This window comes from Phyllostomus hastatus, unplaced genomic scaffold (genome assembly GCF_019186645.2).
Source record: "Phyllostomus hastatus isolate PE091 unplaced genomic scaffold, TTU_PhHast_1.1 phas_contig_29, whole genome shotgun sequence".
Classification (NCBI taxonomy): Eukaryota; Metazoa; Chordata; class Mammalia; order Chiroptera; family Phyllostomidae; genus Phyllostomus; species Phyllostomus hastatus.
In genome coordinates, this window is record NW_025333835.1 from 18823114 (window position 1) to 18844042 (window position 20929).

The following is a 20929-nucleotide window of genomic DNA, read 5'->3' on the forward strand; positions in this document are numbered from 1 at the left end:
ACCCTCACTGGTGTTCAACAATTCCTTTAATCATCACTCATTGACTTGCAGGAGAATTCAACATGGCAGGTTTTCCTAAGGCCTCAGTTCAGGCTTAAGCATCTCATTCTTGGCAAATGACACCATCTGCCTTTTAATAGAATATTTACATTATTTAAAGAGCTAGTTTTCATCCCTTCTCATTTACCTTTATTTTGTTTCTTCCCTTGTCTCTCAGAGACAGAATCTATCTCCTGCCTTGTCCCTAGTCTTTGCCTGCTTTCTTCTACCTCTTTCCCTGTTACATCCCTGGGATCTGGCCGGCTTACCAGCACACCACTGGATCTTGATCATAAATCATCACTACCCACTCCCGGACCAGGCAGATGTAATTCCGTTCATTTTCCCCACCTGTGGCCTCCTTCCACCATAGAAGTGTGCAGTAACTATCCCCCTGTCAAAAACCAAGAAACGAAATTCAGCAACAATACACTTTCTCAAACCATATTGCTGTATCTCCCAAAGTGCTTGTACAATATCTTGTAGTTTACTTTTCTTTTTGCTACCAAGTTTCTCTGGCCTGATGCCTACAGATTCCACTTGCACACCATCCTTTAAATCCTTGCAATCAGTACTCTCCCTTTGACTAAAATTATATTTTCAAGGTCACATTTGACTTCCATGTCAACCAATCATGTTTTGTTTCCCGACAGCCAGTTTTTCCTCCTCACAGCACTCAAACAGCTCACTCCACTTGTAAGCTTCCCCTTTCCTGTGCACTGGGTGTCTCAGGCTGGGATGTATGTAAGCCCTGTACACAAGTGTTCTTTCATTTATGCTTCTCTGCAACCCCGTAATTTAACTATTACAATTATACTTTGGCAAAGTAACCAAGTTTTGGCAGGCAAGCCCAGCTTGGCTAGGTGCATCTTCCACAAGTTCATTTAAAGAGCTCTGAAAGCTAATGAGATTAAAATAGGAATTAATAATAAATAAAAAGAAGGTAATTTGACATACTTTATACCTTCATGCCAGGAGTCTCCAACCTTCAACAACACTGAAGGTTATCAGTCATGAGGTTACTTCTGCCTTTTCAAAGAAATTGGTTATTTATTTTATATCTAAGCAGGGAATAGGTAAAAGAAGAAAGTTGTATGTTTGATTTATATTAATCTTAAAAGTAAAACCCAATATTTTTAAAAGTCAGGTCTACATTTATGAAATAATGGAAAATAGGAACAGCATCCCAAATCCTCAAATATTTTTGAGTACTATCAGGTAACAAGCCCTGTGCTAAATTAGTTCATATTACTTCATTTAATCCTCTTAACTACATAAGCTATTTTCTGGATTTTACACACACACAAAACTGCTTTTTAAAAAGATTAACTATCATACTCAGAATCATAAAGCAAAAGGTGACTAAATCAATATTCCAAGCTATATTTTCTCATTTTGGTCCAGTGTAATTTATCACTACAACAAAATAAACAACAAACATGTTTCACCTTTTAAATGTCTTATGGTGCACCCTTTCCCTCAAAGTTAAAATTGAGGATATACAAGCAAACATACACAAAAGAGCTTCTAAACTTTAATCACAAATCAATAGACATGAAACAAAAGAACCTCTCTTATTCCTTTGTTTGTGAGTCATGTGATTCAGACATTTCTTGGGCATTACCCACACCCGTACCTGCACCTGCCCTTTTCACACTCTGTATAATGGTGTCAGCACGCTTCACCTGCTGCAACAAACTACCACAAGCAGGGTGGCTTCAGCCACAGAAAATCATGGTCAGTTACAGAGGCGAGGAGAGCCAAATCAAGGTGCCAACAAGTAGGATTCAGAGGACTCTTCTCATGGCCTGGGGGCTGCCACCTGCTCTCCATGTGCTCACAAGACCTCTTTGTGCTGTCGTGCAGAGGGATAGCAAGACAGCACGCTTTCTGGTGTCTTCCTATAAGGACACTAACCATGCTAATGCCCTCATTTAACCTTCCATACACCTTTAGATGCCCGAACTCCTAGTACAGCCACACTTGTGGATGAGAGCTTCACAAATTAATTTGGAGGGGGGGGCACAAATATTCACTTCATTATAATAATTCATCTTGGAATTTGTCCTATACACATGTTGTATAACCAATACCTGGAAGTGTCTCTAGGAGGTTACAATTTCAGTATAAAACTGAGAGTTGATACCGATTGTCACAAACAGATTACAATGCTGTGAAAATTTAAATGGATTATTCCATTCTAATCTATCCATTAAATGATCACCATGACCTAATGTAGTTATGATCAATACAAATGTGCATAGTGGCTATGAAACAGCCTCTCTAACCAGAGAGGATAATCCTCCATCTTACAGATTTGAAGAGCCAATCAATTAAATGCTGGATAAGGTCAAATACTATTGATTCAAGATTCAATAAAATCCTTTCCTTTACCTTCCCCTCTTTTGATTTTTCTTGTGATCTAAGTATGGTTTGTAAAACACATTTTTACAGCAGCTGCACTTGCATACTGGCAGAAAAGTGAGTGGTCCTCAGAAACATAATGATCTACTTGTACTAAATCAATAGTGTGTTAAAACCTTTAAAGGCATGAAAAGGTGGGAAAATAAAAATAGGAATGCCTAAACCTTGAGAGCATGCTTAAGAAGTAATGTTTATAAAGTGCCCATTGCTAGTGGGAGATAGTTCATACATCAATGTAGACAAATGCTTCGTACAGTGTGTCTTAACGACTTAAGAATACTGTTAATGATGTGTTTAAATATCACTCCTAATTCAATGCAGAATTTGGCACAATTTCAGGTTATTTTATCTATATGTATGTCTGTTACTATTTATTCTATACCACTGTTGGTTTTATCTACACCTCTTTATCTAAACAGTTGATTACCTTTTCAGGTTTTTATCACAATCTAAAGCCAAGTCTTGTATGTTTACATAATACAATGATTTTTTTCAAATTTGTAAAAACATAATAAAGTCATTACTTGTTTGTTTTTGTTTTGTATGTGAAACTATGCATTAAATATGTTTTAGGGCTCTGTATGTATTTGAGTCTTGGATACTTAGGTACATTCCTGTGTCTGGAGAAAGAATTCTTTGCTGGTGAATTTTTATCTGTCTTCAGAAACTAATAAATAGAGAGCTGTAAATATCACATATTTGGAAAAATTCTTCCTGGCACGAATCAGTCAGTAGGTGACTAGATATTGTGAATAGACACAAATGGCAAAAAAAAACGGAGAATCTTCTGGTTAAAATACAGCAGTGCATTAAGTACTCTAATTAACAAAGAAACAAAGATTGGCTTTTGAATAACTTTGCTGATGTTTTAACCCTCCTTTCCCTTTTTACTCTTCTAGTTTGTTTTCTTCATAACCACTTGTGCTTTGAACTTGGTCTGAGAAAATTTTGTGTTGTTTGGTTTGGCTTTCTTTCTTCTTTTTTAAACTTTACCCAAGAAAACATAAGATTAAGTACTAGATTCTCTCTGATGTTCCAGACTTTTTCTGTAGTTAGGAGTCTCTGCCATATTCTTAAAAAGAGAGACATTCTTTTAATCATTTCAAAAGGGCAGGAAAAAATATGATGGTATTTAACACCACAGCAAACCATTAAAGAAACTCTCTTGCTTTTAAGATGAAGGTAAGTTGTTTTCTGTTTGTTTTGCTTTTAATGAGAAAAATGATATGCCCAAAAGATCTTTAGAGTGGTATTTTTAAAAATCTTATTTCCTCTAACAGTTGCAAAGCTTCTCCAAAAAAATTCTACATATTGTTTTTTTTTTTAATTTAATAGTATAAAGTAATGAACACTTTAAAATAGAGTGTAAGGTAAGAAAGAAAAATGGAAAAGAACTGCAGCTGATGAAAAAATGAACTTAAAGGAAATTATAAAATAAATAAATAAAAAGACAAAGATGATTCAGTTATGTAATAAAATGCCCCTCCCTCTTTCAAGAACCATTAGCGCTCAATGCTTCCATCTCAACGTTTCTGTACTATTTAACAGCTTACCTAGATTTTTCGTATGAGTTTGCCTCATTCAATTTTTGCCTGGACAGACAAGGCAACCATTTTATTAATGGTTTATTAACACCATTTTATTAATCAGAAGTTAATCCACTGCATGCCATGAGTAACACTGTTTAAATGGTCATGTGAGTACAAATTGCTATAATGTATATTTGATACAGTAGGTCTGGGGTGGGGCCTGAGAGTCTGTGTATCTAACAAGCCCTCAGTGATGTCAGCACTGCTGATCAACAGGCCAGACTGTTGTGACAAGCAAGAGCATAAGTTCTGTGTCATTGCTTCACTGGACATAGTGGTTTCTCACCTTACTTACAACCTAAGCCCATGAATGCTGTTTTTTAATTCCCCAGTTTGATTAGGAAGCAAATACAGTCAATCCTCCCTATTGATAGATTCTATACTTGCAAATTTGCCTACTTGCTAAAATGTCTTTGTAACTACGGACAAATCAGTGGCTGTGTTCGTTCCAGTTAGTCAGTGCACACGTCTATGCACAGAGCAGGGGAAATCTGAGTTCCCCGATGTCCTTGTTCGCAGCTGATGTTCAGCAAGGTGACTCTTCCTTCTTGTTTCAGCTCAAAAAGTGTCCTTTTTGGGGTCAATTTACTGGCACATTTTTTTTATTTTCCTGCTTTTTGTTAGTAATTTCAGTTTAAAATGACTCCAACCATGAGACTGAAGTGCTGTCTAGTGTTCCTAAGAGCAAGAGCTGTGAGGTGCCTTATGGAACAACAGAATGTGCTCGATGTGCTTTGTTTTGGCCTGAGCGAGGTGCTGTTGGCCATGAGTTTAATGTAATGAATCCACTATATATTAAACACGGTGTCTTTAAGCAGAAACACACATAAAACGAGGTTATGTGATAATTGTCTGATTAAAATATTGTGACCAGATGCTCATAGGAACCTTGTATTTCCCCAAAGAGCAGTGATTTAGTGTTGGCTGATTCAGTGTCCATGGAGACTTTATAGAAAAAAACCCTGCAGAAACCACAAATAGTCTCTTGTGGGCTATTTTCAGGAGAAAACTTACAGGGAAACATACACTCCAAATTGATGTCCCCTCTGACTAATAACGTTTCCTACTGGGTGTCTGCCCCACCCCCCCGGCTCCCAAAGCAGATGTTTTCAAACTATTTTGAGGCAGTAAAATATAGTTTATTAAGTAAAAAATTGTGTGGAGATCAACAGACACTAGAAGTAAAGGGGAATATTATTAGAGAAAATGGATTCTACTGGATCCTTTTAAAATTACAATCTTAAAACCATATGAAACATTTAAAACTGAAATGCCAATTAAAATTTTACAGAATCCCTGAAGTGTCTTAACAGAAGCCTTGAATTTTAAAGGTTAGCTTGAAAACCGCTCTTGTTTAAATAAATTTTCCTCTTTAGGCATTTGACCAGGTCATCGATTTCTACAATATACTTCTTCTTCTACCTCTGTCTTTGATAAACCAAAATCTGTTTTCTTCAAATCTCTTCTACATACCACTTACACAGGTTCATATCTTTTGTTCTGTAATAGTCTTTATTTCTCTTTCTCATCAATATTTTCTTTATTGTCAGTCCTTTTGCTAAAAAATGAGGAGGTTTAAAAGTCATCATTGTATCAAAGACTTCTTTACAAAAGGCACATGAGGCAAAGTGGAGAAGCAATGATGCCATGTCAGGACTATGATAGCGATTTTATCAGGTCCAGTTAGAGTAAATTAAGGACTATTTCTTAAAAGCAAAGGGAGATCCTAGAGTTTAGTCAGCCAACTCATTTACCCACTGAGCGAATACATGCTAAGCACTTACCAAGTGAGATAAAGCTTTTTGCCTGAATTTAGTATCTTATTTAATTATTACAACATTCCTATGATGTCAGAGCTGTCACAGGAAGAGGCACACGTGCATTGTCCTTGGGTCATTTGCTTAAGTCACAGAGTTAGTATAAGCAGAGTGGGAAAGCAAACCCAGCAATGCACTCCAAGACCCACCCTTCCACACCTTTTTCTCAGTGTGCAGAATAACCTTTGAGGATGAGTAAGGCCTGTCCTCTGACACTATGGAACTAGCAGCTTCTCAAAAGAGAGAAAAGGAGCACAAAGTATGACAAGACAAAACATGGTCAAGATTTCAGATGAATTAAGAGAGAGAAATTTAGAAGACCCACCCAGACTGTCATACAAAAGATTGCATCAAGAATGGCTTTGGTGAGTGGGCAAGATTCCGATGGGTGAAGAGAAATGTGGATAGCATTTCTGTCAAGAGTGGAGAGAACTGCAGCACATAAACAGAAAAGAAAAAGTTTGAATGAGGACATTGGTGAAGTCAGAGTTTCTGAGTCAGAGGATTTATTCAGGGCAATGTTAGGGTGATAAACCTGGCTAGGAAAAATGAATGTGTTTTCCAAGTGAAGATAGGGGTTACATTGACTACTCTAACAGAGATTAGCCATAGATGCCAAAATGAATGGAGCAATTCAGCAAATGATTCTGTGAGTAATTTAAACCATGCAGCTCCTAACCCCTAAGACTCTTCAAAGAAAAACATAGGTCATAAACATAGGTGCATATTTGATACTGTGTGTTAAAAGTTTCAGTTGCTAAATTGCATGAAAAGATTCAATCTCCCATGATCACATTTACTCAGACATGTATTTCTCACACTGGAAGTCCACAAAAAGAGAAGTATCTTATGATCAATGTTTATTAGATAACCGAGGTATGCTTGGATCAAAACTCATTTGCATGCTCTCACAATAATTTATCTACAAATGAAAAACAAAACCTAGATAACTATAAACAACTTCTGTAGGGAAGTTACATAGCTTGAGATATGAGCACAAATGTTCTTCAAAGATAATCTAGATAGCATATTTTTATATTATACCCTGATATCATTGAATAAGCTCATCAATACAGAAAGCTCATAACATTTTAATTTTTTTCTTATGGAATAAATGTATTGCTTCCACAATTAGGATAAAATACTCATCAGTAAAATACTCTGAGTAATGCAGCATAAGTTGTAATTCTAATTAAAATAAAATTGAATACAGTGTAAGCAATATAACTAAATTACTGACCAAAATTGAGTTTAGGGTGAGGATTATACAATGATAATAATTTGATATCATTTTATCATTTTCCTAATCCAGCATGTAGTACATTATTAATATATTTTTAGTATTTTTTAAATATTTTATTTATTTTTTATCTTTTTAGAGAGAGGAACAGAGAGAGAAGGAGGGAGAAAAACATCAATGTACAATAGACCATCTATCTATCGACAGGTTGTCTCTTGCACACCCCAGCTGGGAACGTGGCCTGCAACCCAGGCATGTGTCCTGACTGTGAATTGAACCAGCTACCCTTTGGGTTTGTAGGCAAGCACTCAATCCACTGAGCCACACCAATGTGCCCAATGCAGGGCACATTATTAATATTTTTTAATTAAAAAAAACTACTAATTAAAAGAAAATATAAAGTTTATCAGATGTTAATAGCATGATCATTTTTATAACACTAAGTCACCTTTGGTAAAATTTTAATTATTTTCTGCATTTTTATTACTCTGTCTCTAGAAATATAGTATTTAAAGTGTTAAGACAAATTTTCTAGATTTTATATAGCTATTGTTACATAAAATAAGACAAAAATCTTATTCTATTGAGGTATCTACATATATGTTACACAATATAATTTTTATATAGTATATATATATGTGTGTATATATATTTCTACAGCTCATGTGGTGAAAAAGATCCTTCATAAATTCAAAAATTAGTTTAAAAGTAGTTAAATTTACTTTTTCATACTGGACAATTACGCACTTTTATCTTTAAAATGATAATACACCTAGGAAATATTTTTGCAGGATGTGCACTGATGCTTAAGAATATTAAATTTATTTTTAATACCCTATTACAAAACAGTTGGCAACTGAGTTTCCATATTAGCACAAAACTTGATTATGCTCGAGTATAAGAGAGCAAATCTGTCTCTTCAGCACAAAATTGGTGTATTGGTACATTATGGTCTACCTCCTTCAACCTAATCATTAGTTTCTTGGCCTGTCCTGTTCTGCATTTGAGGACAAATGACCTTCCCCAAGGTGGTTTACAAGTAGAAGTCCCTAAAACGTTAGTATACAAAATGCCACATTCATTTTCAGTTTCATTTTAAATGCTATGAACTTTTTGTTTTGTTTTGTCTCGTTTTCACAAAGCTCCCTTCCCCACTACTATTCAGTAAATGGTATTTTTTTCTGAAGTTATATAATTAGTCCTAAATTTTGGGCAAAACCTTCTCAATGGTGATTTCATACTAACTGGATTCATGGGCTTTTTTTCAGCTGCTTAAGTATAATCAACCCTGAAGGACATCTTAGAGTAAAAGAAACATTTAAAGGAATACAGTTGACATTGAGTGATATAATTTCACAGTTTCATCCTACAATTGACTACATTTCAAAATGCCTAAAGTTTTAATTCAAGACATAAATGCAGAAGGAAAACATTTTTCCTCTGAAAGGCATTTGCGGTGTCCTGAAGGTTTCTTTGCTGAAGGACTGTCAGCATTCTACAATGACTGTTGATATTCTTCATTAGCTATAACGTAGTTAAAATGCAGCATGTGCAATAAATCAAAGTATCGGAAGATTGCATTAAAACTTGTGACAGTTACAGAGTTTGGTGGGCGTTGGTTGCTTTTCCTCCCCAGTATTCTGGGGTCATCACTCATAATAGTGAAAAGTATAGCATAAAGGGGAAAAAAATCAGAATGTTCCTAAAAATAAAATAGAAAGCCCTCAGGAGTCCTTTCAGAGCAACAATAAAAAGTATTGCTAGCTGTAAAATTTGTAAGCAGGTTCCATCCTGTCGGCACAGAAACAATGAAGATGAATTACACTCTCCGAGAAAACACGGAGACTGTCTGGGAACTCGGTGGCAAACGTAGTGGAGTGAGGACAAAGCACAACTATTTCTTCTGTCTGAAGTTGAAGGTATCAGGACAGGAAGGTGTGAATTAAATGGAAATAGAAGACCATCCTTAGAAATTATCTACTTAACCACTCAATTCACTCATTTGGCCATTGTTTGGACTACTCAGTTTTCAGAATTTCTGAATTACCTATAAGCTTATAAAGACCAGTATATAATTCCAGGTATTAAAGGTATAAATATGTAAACTTTTAATAGATAATAGACAGATATGGGTTAGGGTGATGGCAGTTACTTACATCTCTTTTAAATGCTTTTGGTGTGACGGAGAAAAAGTCTGAGCACTGTTTGGCTAGCTGTAAGCAAAGGTACCCTTGTCTCGGGTGAAAGGACATTTCATCTACTTGGGAGGTGCTGGTGGGCAGTGGGAAACATTGGGAAGGACCCCCAGGCCTCGCAGAGCCCACCTACTACATACAGACTCATCAGTCCTGGAACTAAGAGTCTTGTTTTGCATATGTCCTTGTTTGATGCCCTAACTATTCATGTGATAGCTGAAAAAAACACACTGCTAAAAGGAGAAATATGTGGACAGAAGTTGTTTTGAAAAGACTGATGCCCACCTTGATGGCAGCTTGTAAGTTTAAGAACAAACTTTCCATATCCTAAACCAAGGTCAGCATATGCAAAATGAAACTCACACCACAGCAGAAATGGGGAGAGTGTTTATTAAACCTTAACTGTTAGTCTCAAAGGATGTTTTGGTGTGCAATATGCCTACACTCTACTAAAACAGCTTGACTTTTAATTTAAATTTAAAACTCAGAGGCTTTCTTTTTTATGTTTATGAAAGTTAATTAAAAGAGACATCAGATAATTTGAGCAACTATTTAGAGTCTTTATTTGACAATATTTGAAAGATGCTTTCCTTTTATGCTGGTTTCAGATTTTGTACCTATAAGGAAAGAATGTGGCTTGAGTCAATTATACATTAAAAATTGAAAGTATTATTAGGTTCTCTGAAAATCAGAGAAAATTGCCATAAATCATGTTCCACAGTCTCAGTGATTGATTGCATTAAAGCAATAGTGGAATTCAAGGTGAATTGAAATAAATGTTAAATGAAGGTTCTTTTTAACCTCATCAATACCTTTCTAATACATCATTTTTGTGTGTGTTGGAAGGACAACTAATAGTAACCAATCTCAAGCAATTATGCTAGACGAGATATGGTATTTGACTGAGTACCTAATAATCTCTTAAACCCTTGCTTTCACCAGCTGAGCTAATTTTTGATGGGACACCACTGAGAACAATAGGTCACAGAGAGCAAATGAAGTGGGGCTGCCACTGTGTCTCCTCAAGTGCTCTCATCTAGCCCAGCCTTGGATGGCTGATGAGGTAATCTGCATAATAACATGGCCCTGGTGGGTTTCTATTAAGTCAATGGGGCATTAACTATACACAGAACTATCAGTGGTATCTATTAAGTGGACTAGATCTACAGACCACAATGACTTTACTCATGCAACAGGAAGAGTTGTGCACAAATCTCATAATTACACCCTTTACTCCAACACCCAGGGTTGGCAGTGACACAAGTATCATTCCAAGTATAATCCTAATTAAATCAGTTAAAATAAACTGTTCCAGTTATTTGTGTATGTACACTATGTGGACTAAATATGTATAAAGAATTAATTCAAGTTAATGAATTTTAAGGCAACTCTATCTAAAATAGAATAGTATTAATAACTATTAATAGGAGTTAAAAATAGGTTAAAATGTGATTTAATTAGGCTACAATCTACAAACAAGTCAAAGTTTAAAAATGTGCAGTGACAACTGATGCCTCCACTAGTGTGTGAACAGCTATCCGAAATTCATGCCTCAGCTCCCTAATGTGATATTATTTCTTGGCTTATGTTAAAATTAAAAATGTTAAACTTGGAATAAATACATTTTTTAATTTTACAATGTCAGATTTTTAAATTGATATGGTTTTCATTAAATAAGCAGACTTATTTTAAATCCTTGGTCAGGATTTCAAGTTTATCTTTTTTCTCTGACATGTTTTGGAAATTTTAATTGATTTCTATTAGAATTGCTGTAGAGCACTAAATGTCATAGGATACATTTTAAATATGATATTCATTTTTATGTTACCCATCAATAACATTTTCAAATGGATAAAGTACCTGTGTGTTTTAACAATAATTTAAATATTTTATGAGAAGTTTGAACTCAGTCTATCAAATTAAAGCAAGCTATTTCTCAATAACATGTAAATGTAATGGGAATCTATCTTTTAGTCAAAATTGTTGTTTCATATAGTGTTCTGGTGTGAGAGCTACATTTCAATAATTACCTAGGTTAAGTATTAGTCAAATTTGGGGCACTCCCATCAGCGAGTTATTTCTAAAATCATTATCATAGGATAATCCCAACACTGTATGAACGCAAGCAGCTGGGATTTTGGGGATGAAAGTCGGTGATGAGAATATATGACAGTGAAAGCCGTTATCTCCTGTAAGAAGCCTGTATCCATGGATGTGTCCATCTGGAATTTTCACATATGAAATAAAATGATTACCATCTTGAAAGTTTCCAAAGCTGAGGGATGCATGTTTCCCTTACTCTTTCTCTTTTGTGCTTCTTTCTGTTGCATTCTCTCTGTTGTGTGCCTCCTTTCTCTCCTCCCACCCTGCCCCTCCCTGCCTTCTATTCCTCTGTGTGGGTTTGGTCATGGGTGTGACTATGAGAGGTGTTTGTGCGTGTGTGTGTGTTTGATCTGGAAACTGGTCAAGACTTACCAATTGAGGCACAAAGTGTAATAAAAGGATAACCATACCACATATAATTAAAGCTCTTGTGCTAAGAGCAATATATTATACAAGTCACATATTTTATCTAGCTTGTATCTCTCTTCATTTACAAAGAGTGATGATTAGGTAAAGATCCTTACTTTTTGTGATTCTCTGTATGGATGAAAATTCAAATGCATTTTATCTTTATTTATTAGCATTTTATCAGATATTTTGCTTTTTTCTACACTGGCAAAATTAAAAACATATATATGTATATATAGTTTCATGTTTTTTAAAGTCCTTTGGAAGGATTTAATCAAGAGTAAGATTATCCACTACAATATCCAGCCTAAACATTAACCAGAAATCAGTTGAGAACTATACACATCAGATGCAATGAAAAGGAAAAAAAAAACCATGAAATTAGAATAAAGAAAATGATAAAATAGAAATCTGGCATTAAAATAATAATTTGGGGGGATTACTCCTTAAAATTTAAGAGAAAATGATGAAGATTTTCCAAGTCTTCCTTGCTTATTTTATAGATTTAAGACAGACTCTACACTGAATCCTATAACCAAAATACATAAATCCCAGATGGCAGAGTTCAATTTTCACTGAATTTTATGTGAGGAAAATGTACTTAAATATGAGTGCCTATACTTGTATATGTGAACATATTCTATTCCTGCATAATCATTCTTACGCCCCATCAGTGTGTATTGAAATACATATCTCAATGAACACACATTGAGGCTCGGCATAATGCTGTTGGGCCTACTACTTTTACAGTTTCGGAAGAAACAAAGTTTATTTTCTTATTTCTTTTTTAACTTTTGTATTTATTTTATTTAAACACATGTTCATACAGTGGGGCACTTTTGATAAACTATCACTGATTTTATTGTCTACATCTATGCAGATGCCTTGAGCCCAGGAGCTGCAGAGGGAGTGGCCCCAGATCTGCCATTATGGTTGATGATTTGATCAGTCTAAATCTTCAGCAAGTCCTCCATCTCTGGAACTTTAATACTGATGGTAATTGGAAAACATTAAAGATGTTTATACTGAAAAGAAAATGACTTTATTCCAACCACTGTCTGAAGCATGATCTTACCCAGCAGTACAATTATTATTTTTTAAAGTTCTCTTTGCAGAACTAACATACTTAGGATATATGGGGAAATGATTAGGGATATCTCTCTTCTACCCACTGCATTAAATTCCCTAATTTTTCTGACAGCTAGAAATATAATACTGGTGTACATAGAAAATGGAATGAAATAGAGTGAAACCCCACTGAAGATTAAGGTAAAATATAGATATATGTATATAAAAATCTGTATATAAGAAAGATAATTTTGAAGAGAGGAAATAGATCCTTCTACATCCTTCAAATATGAGTCAAACATTGATTTTCTTAACATTCTGCAAAGTAAATGTAAAGAGTATGCTGCAAACAGGAGAGAATATGATGGTACAACTGCCACGTGAATCAAGGACACAAGTCTAGCAGATGCTCTGATGTTAACAGTTCCAAACCAGGTGAAGGCTCACATGGCATTTCTTACAAGCTCTCCTATCCCTTTAGTTCTTTTGCTCTACATTTCACAAAGGATGGGAGCATGCTTACTTATGGTTTTTATCATGACTTCCCCCTTTGAAGAACTGGCCCTTTGTTATAAAAAGGAATAATGCAAATGAACTCAATTTCTTTCATTTTCTACTGCACATAGTTGGATTAAAAATGTACCTCTCTCCTACGCTTGTTCAGTCAATTCCTTCACTCTATTTTCTGGCTCATCACATTGCAGAGTGAAGCCCCTACAGCAGGCAGGAAGCAAAATGACAAGGTTCCTTCTTGGAGAAATGTCTGACAAGATTCCTTCTTGGAGAAATGTCATCTAATGGCTCTTGTAGTCCAAGTGATGTGCCACCTCTGGAGAACAGAGTCCTCTGACAGTTATTTCTGAGTCATCCTGGTGTATTTGAAACAGTTGGTTCTCTCGCTTAGACACTTATAAACATGTGCAGATAATGTTTTAACTGGCACATTGTCACCAGCTGCATTAAATCAGGCAAAGCTGAGTAGCTGTGAAAACTGTGACATCCAATTCAAGTAAGAATTAGAGTACAGTACTAGAAGCAGAAATAGACCCCTTCATAGTAGGTGTTATTTTTATTCTTTTAAATATGTTGCTATTGTGTTCATTGACAAACAGTTATGTTTATGTTTTTATTTCCTTTATCTTTCTTGCACCCTGGTAGATGATTGAGAGAAATCAGCTTTCCTAAATTACAAAAATAGATAAAAAGTGATCATTGTTATTGTTTTAAATATGTGGATGGTAGGTACAAATCATATAGATTCAATGTACACTAGCATATGATTTTTTTCTTTGCAGGGACAAATTTATTTATCTTTGAATTAACAGTATCTAATACATCTTGTGATATATAACAAGGGGCCCAATAAGGGCTTATTGAATAACACATGACTTAAATAATTACTATAAAATAAATTAATACAATTACTATATGGAATTCACATAATCGTATAGGAGACATAGGAGGTTGGCATAAAATTACTTTTGTAATTTTTAAGAGTATCGCTTTGTAGCCCTGGTTGGCGTAGCTCAGTGGATTGAGCACAGGCTGCGAACCAAAGTGTCGCAGGTTCGATTCCCAGTCAGGATACATGCCTGGGTTGCAGGCCATGACCCCCAGCAACCGCATATTGATGTTTCTTTCTCTCTCTATCTCCCTCCCTTCCCACTCTAAAAATAAATAAATAAAATCTTTTTTAAGTATTGTTTTGTGATTTAATATAAAAGTTTCAAAATTTTAAATGTACATGTAGTGAAAATTTTTATCAAGACATATTAACATGAGGAGACACCAAGTCAAAATAAGAGGATAAAACAATGTTGAAGAAAATCTCTAATTTTTTCTTCGGGCTTCAGACTAAATCTGGATGATTTACAAAGTTCCTTCCATATCCATAAGTTCATGTTAAAACAAAAAAAATACTTTTCTTGTATTTATGTATCACCTAATGCCAACAGATTATTTCCATGAAATAATCCTATACCTAAATTTATTGACTTCTTTCAACAATTTTGTTTTTTTTCTCTTCCATTTCAATAGCTTTCAATTCACCATGACTCCGACTCCACCTACTTGTACAACAATACCAGAACTAATATTGCTCTAGCTTAAAAACTCTTAATAACATTAATAGTTAGTAAAATTAGTCATAAACTGTGATATGCCTACTGTTGTCTTCAGTATATTTTTTTGTTCTTAAAAGGGAAAAAAGTGTCATACTTTCAATAATTTCTCATAGAACATTGTATAATTCTTAGATTAAATGTGTTCAAAGAACTTTACTTATAGTATGTATCTAAAATGTTAGCTGATGAAAATAGCAGAAGCCCAATAAATAATGATTTTATTATAATACAATAAACCTGGGTAGCAAAGGTAATTATAATTAAATGAGCCTGGTACACCCTAAGATTAATTAAACCTCTGTATGATTAGAATTCTTGTTTTGGGTTTCTTGTTAAAATAAAACTAGGAAAGTTCAAAAAGATTACTCTTTGGTTTGGGTTTATATGAGGTGTGTTTACAGAAGTACTTTTTAGATTTATAAATGGCTACATCTGCAGAGATAAATGTGTCTTAATTACAGGTTTCTGTAGGGTGAACATCTGTGCCCTTTCCTGTAACTATGTAGATACTTTGATGGTTATCTCAGAAACTGATGTGGTTAAATTTGTATTCTTTTCTTACTTGCTAATTCACTTTATTTAGTATAAATCAAATATACTTAAAGGTTTATCTGTATCACTTTGCCGTACCATTTTACACTTAACACAATTTTGTTTTCTATAATTAGTTGATAAGATACGATTAGAATCATATCAGTGCTTTTTAATTGGGATTTTGAATTGGTTAGAATTAAATCTACAATCTTCTCTATTTATCTTTTCTTTAGTAAAATGATCATTCTTTCAGGTAGACAGCAGAGTTCCAATACTTTCTCTCATTCTGATCATCACTTTGGCTGTAAAAGACCATGCTGCCCAGTAAAGTATAATTCCAATTTCTGAAAAAGAAAGTTATTTTATTTTACATGTCATTATAAAAATGATTCCATATGGATGAAAGAATATTGGGAAAAGGTTTAGTTATAACACTGGTTCTCTCTAAGTTAGCAAGTACGTGAGCTTGGTATATGGTAGAGCGGGCTGGGAATGAGCCAGCAAGAAATGCTTTTGATAGAAAGACTGGTCTTTGGTAATTGTTGACAGAAAAGCCTAAAAATTGTGTATTTTTAATCCTCTGGGTATAACATTTTATTTGTCAAAAGTATTGAAAATTAACTTTCCCCAGATAGCAGTGGAAGTACAATCCTTTGAAAAGAATTCTTGTCACATATTGGGTCAGAGCCACTCTAGTGAAAAGTGTAGCAAAGAACAAATTTGAAATTTCTACTCAGTAGCCAACATCGACTGGGTCAAAGAGGCCTTGACATTTCCTCAGCTTTATGAATATGTAGTCAGGCCTCCTCATGACTCTAGACTCCCAGCCTCCTTTGTCTTGTAGCATTTACTTTAGAAAACGAGCCGTGGTAAATCCTTTCTGTACCCCTTTGAGACATAAATCTTCCACAACCCAGGTACATCTTTTCCTTAGGACCTGAGGCCATCTCTTTTGAAATGTAATCATCAAGAAAAATAGGGCTTCTAACTCTCAGTCCCTGTGGGAGGGTGAGGACTTAACTTGACCTAAAATAGCAAACACAAATGACTTAATCCAACCACCCTCTACAATCCTCGTGCTTTTCTACCTGAGCAGCCCCCTTCTGTTTCAGCAGAGTGAGTGCTGCTTTCTCTCCTCTTGCAGTCGCCTTCACTAAAGTCTTCCTTGCTATTTTTAACAGGTCTGGTACAATTTTCCTTTTACAACTGTCACTGGTTTTTGAGTTTATGAATTAGACTCATATTATTCAATCATAACTTCTGGGAATGGGTTAATTCACAAAATAGTATTTGGTACAGCTTTTAGGAAGTTATAGAAGTGTTAATGAAACAGACTTAATTGATTGTAACTTAATGAGCTTTGGAGAGAAAATCATAAATGCTCTCTTTTAATTATAAGACTGTCATTCCTGATGATAAAGGATGATTTTTAAAAAGTAATATTATGAGTTTAAAAATAGTGCAAAGGTTGTAAAACTTTCTCTATATTTAAGAACTTTTTATACAAATCACATTTTTTCAAAATTTTCCATCATTAATTTTAAAGAAGCATCTTCTAAGAATAGTGCTGATCAACTGAAGAAATTTTAGGTAGTTAGTTCAGTGACTTTTCAGGTAACTTGTCATTATAACATGATGTTAATATTTTATTGAATGTTTAGGGATCACACAGTCTTATTATTTAAACATCCATACAATTTATTAAAATGTCTACTTGATTTTCTGTACACTCTATATAGAAAAAAAAAGGTTTCCTATATTTCAAAGGAGATATTTTGTTTCAATTAATTAAAGACTTGCCCTTTCTGGGAGTTTGAGTACTGAGAATGTTTTTATGGCAAAATATAAGTATGTTCAAAATTATGTATCTTTCACACTAACTTGACTACAATTAAACTTTAAAAAATATTTTTGCTTTGATGGTTTGATACTGCTGAAGTAAGTGAATACACAACTTTAAGCATCTAATAGATTAAAGTAGCTCTTAAATTAATTTTAAATTGAGAAAATTTTCAGTTTTCAGGCTAATCTACTGAAAGATAATAAATAATAAAATAATAGGATGCTAATCACCAAATAAAATACTACTTTCCATTAATAAACAAAAGCCTACTTATTTCCAATTTTCCCTCAAAGACAGATATATTTCAGAAACTAACCTATTTGCTTTCTCAATGATCTCCTCAATGCACACACACACAAAAAAGGTGCAAAGAGTTTGCCTTAAATAATATGTGATTTCAGGCTCAAATGCCAGCCATGTTTGAATACATCTCTCTGTTGTCTCATTGCTTGGTAAATACAAAACTTTCATTCCTTGTAAGAACCTGAAGAAGCTGTGTCTGTCCCACTTAACAATACTTATGTTAATTTACTTGTTGACTCATCCCCTCAAGACAAACGTATTGATTGCTAATTGTGTGCGCAGTACTGTGGTATTCCCTAGAGAAGACACAAAGATGAAAACACGCACACACACAGACACAAGCTGCCTTAAAGTTGTAGTTTGGAAGCTAAAGTCTGCGTGCATTTCAAGGTACACAAATAACTACTGTGTAACATAGAAAGTGATAAATGCCATGGGGGAACACTCAATAAAGTACCATCGGCTAATTGGACAGGTTGTATAAAATCATGAAATCAGGCGTGGTTTCAGAATTTCAGGTGAGGTTTCAAGGACATAAAAGATTTGGATGGGAGAGAGAAAAAGTATGTTGAAAAACATTCCAGATCAGGAACAGCATATAAACAAGCAAGAAGGTCAGAAGATAAAAGTGTAGGAAATATGTCTGTAAGTAATTCAAACTGGCTAGAATCCAGACTTGGTAAAGAGAAACAGTAAAAGCTAGAATTAAAAAGAGGTTAAAATCATAGCAAATCTTGATCACCAGACCAAGCAGTTATGATTTTATATAGTAGCCAGTGATGAGGAGGAATTTAAATCAAGCAAAGTAGCAATAGCATCAGAATCATAAAAATATTATCTGGCAGGAATTTAAAAGCCTATTGAAGGGAGGAAATGACCACTGGCAAGACAAGTGCCTAAGCACATAATTATAATGATCTGGGTATGAGGTAATTTGGTCTGCAAGCATGTTAGCATGAGGTCATTTTGAAGAGGAAGACTATCTAAAACATGCTCAGTGATGGGATGTGATGAGTAACAGACGGCCCTGGACGACTCTCATTTAGAGAGTTCCTGGGATGTCTTGTATTATTTATGGCTGGCACAATTGCTGTATGAGAGAGTACCCCCAAAACCAGAATTATCTTCTCGAGGGTGGGCCCCGTGTAGTACAGGCTTCCCCCTCTAGGTGACTGTTCTAGGAACCCATCTGCATCAGTGCATAAGCTGGTGTTGTGAGAGGCTGTGATCAGCTTCATGGAATTTTTTTTCAAGACTCTTTCAACTCGCTTGTGCATTTCACGATGGATGATTTTACGAGCGCACCTACCCACACTGTGCTGAGTGTCCAGTAGTTTCTGACCAGAAACAGTGAGACAAACATGACAACCCCCCACCCCACCTGGCCCCACCCTCCTTATTCACCCAATCTGGCCTGAGGGACTGTTTTATTTTTCCCCTGGATGAAAAAAATCCTCAAAGGGAAATATTTTCCATTGTGGAAGAGGTTAAACAAAAATGGCAGAAGCACTAAAAGGCATCAAAATTAACGAGTTCAAAACTGTTTTGAGGAGTTGAAAAAATGTCTAGATAGATGGATTGCATCAAACGGAGAGTACTTTGTAAGTGACTGAAGTTTAAACATGTAAGAATAAATACACAACTTTTTATACGTGAATTAGTTCCCCCCCCATAAAAACCAGTATGGTGGTTCTTTAAAATAATAAAATATAGAATTGCCATATATGTTAGCAATATTACTTCTGAGTATATATACAAGATAACTAAAAGTAGTATCTCATAATTATAGTTGTACACCCACGTCCATAGCAGTATTATTTCAATATCCAAAAGGGTAGAAACAACCCAAAAAATCATTGATGGATGAGTGAATAAACAAAAATATAGCAGTTATTAAGGCGAAAAAGGAAGAAAATTCTGAAACATGATACAACATGCAAAAAATCTGATGGCATTATGGTTAGTGAAATAAGCTGACATTAGTGAAATTTTAGTCACACAAAAACAAATGTATGATTTCACTTTTATAAGGTATTAAAAGTAGTCGCACTTAGCAAAGCAGAAAGTACAATTGTGGTTGCCAGGTGCTCGGTGGAGGAAATGGGGAGCTGTTTTGTACTGTGTATAGATTTTCATTTTTGCAAGATAAAGGTCTGGAGACTTGTTGTGCAATAATGTGATTATGCTTAACGTTACTGAACTGTGCACTTGAAATATTTATAACAGTAAATTTTTATGTTTTACATAGTTCATGTCAATTAATTTTTTATATTTAAAATGGGAAAAATGGAAATAAAAAAACAATTAAAGATAAAGCAGAATGAAGAAAGAAAAGAAACACAAACCCATAATCAGAATTAGTTCTTCAATTCAGTGCATAGCGGAAAGTGAAGTGTCAAACAGAAATAGCCTTAAAAAATTAGCAGTATTTATTTAAGAACAACATTAACAAGGCAGAAACAACTTGGTCTATGTAAGGATAGGTGGTAGTATTTTAAAAGATGAATGAAATTAAGTGTTGGAACCTGTTGAAGAAAGGTTTTCAAAGAGTCCTCACTATGTTGAGTATCAGCATAACTTCAAGTCCTGGCTTCTGACACTTTCTATTTATAAGATTTATAACATCTTGGAAAAGTCATTTAATGATTCTATTAAAATAATTCATAAATAATAATACCTGCTTATCTCATAGGATTACTATGTGGTATAAATAATACATTTATTAGTGCTTGGTATACAAGGAAGGCAAATGCTATTATGATCCGCTGACCTCCTCAATGGGTTTTGTGTAAACAATGACAGCAATTTCTAGGTTAATTGCTGTGGAGAGGATTGCCAAGACTGTCAATGGCAGGCCAGACCATTATTAGCTACCAGCATCACACAGGGCATCGTGATCAGTGTTGAGAGCAGACTAAATAATTTAGACTTGAAAATTTGGAGTCACTTGCCAGGTCTGTATATTTACAGTAATGGGATTTGCTTTAAAAATCCAACACTTACTTCCTCTTTGCCACGTATTTTTAATGTGTTGATATTTCTAGTAAATTCTCTACACAGCAACAGAGAGAAAAGAATAGAAATGGAATAGGACACCGATGTGAATTTGACAGAATAGAAAAAGGAGACAGAAAAAAAGCAGCATCAAGGAGAATTTAAAAGTGATGGAATAATACCACTTTTAGAAATTTGATTAGGGAATTCTCATTCATTTAGATTGCAGCTGACAGGAAGCTGGGGAGA

The 20929-nt window shown here is 34.7% G+C and overlaps 1 protein-coding gene and 1 long non-coding RNA gene across 6 annotated transcripts in view; one reads left to right on the forward strand and one right to left on the reverse strand.

The window, feature by feature from the left end:
- Positions 1–14023, forward strand: part of LOC123818770 — a 40050-nt gene extending 26027 nt beyond the window's left edge. The window contains exons 2-3 of the long non-coding RNA XR_006785697.1: positions 12696–12811; positions 13588–14023. This is a non-coding gene — a long non-coding RNA (uncharacterized LOC123818770). The remainder of the gene's footprint in view (positions 1–12695; positions 12812–13587) is intronic.
- Positions 1–20929, reverse strand: part of PCDH9 (protocadherin 9) — an 875477-nt gene that overhangs the window by 44770 nt on the left and 809778 nt on the right. The window lies entirely within an intron of this gene.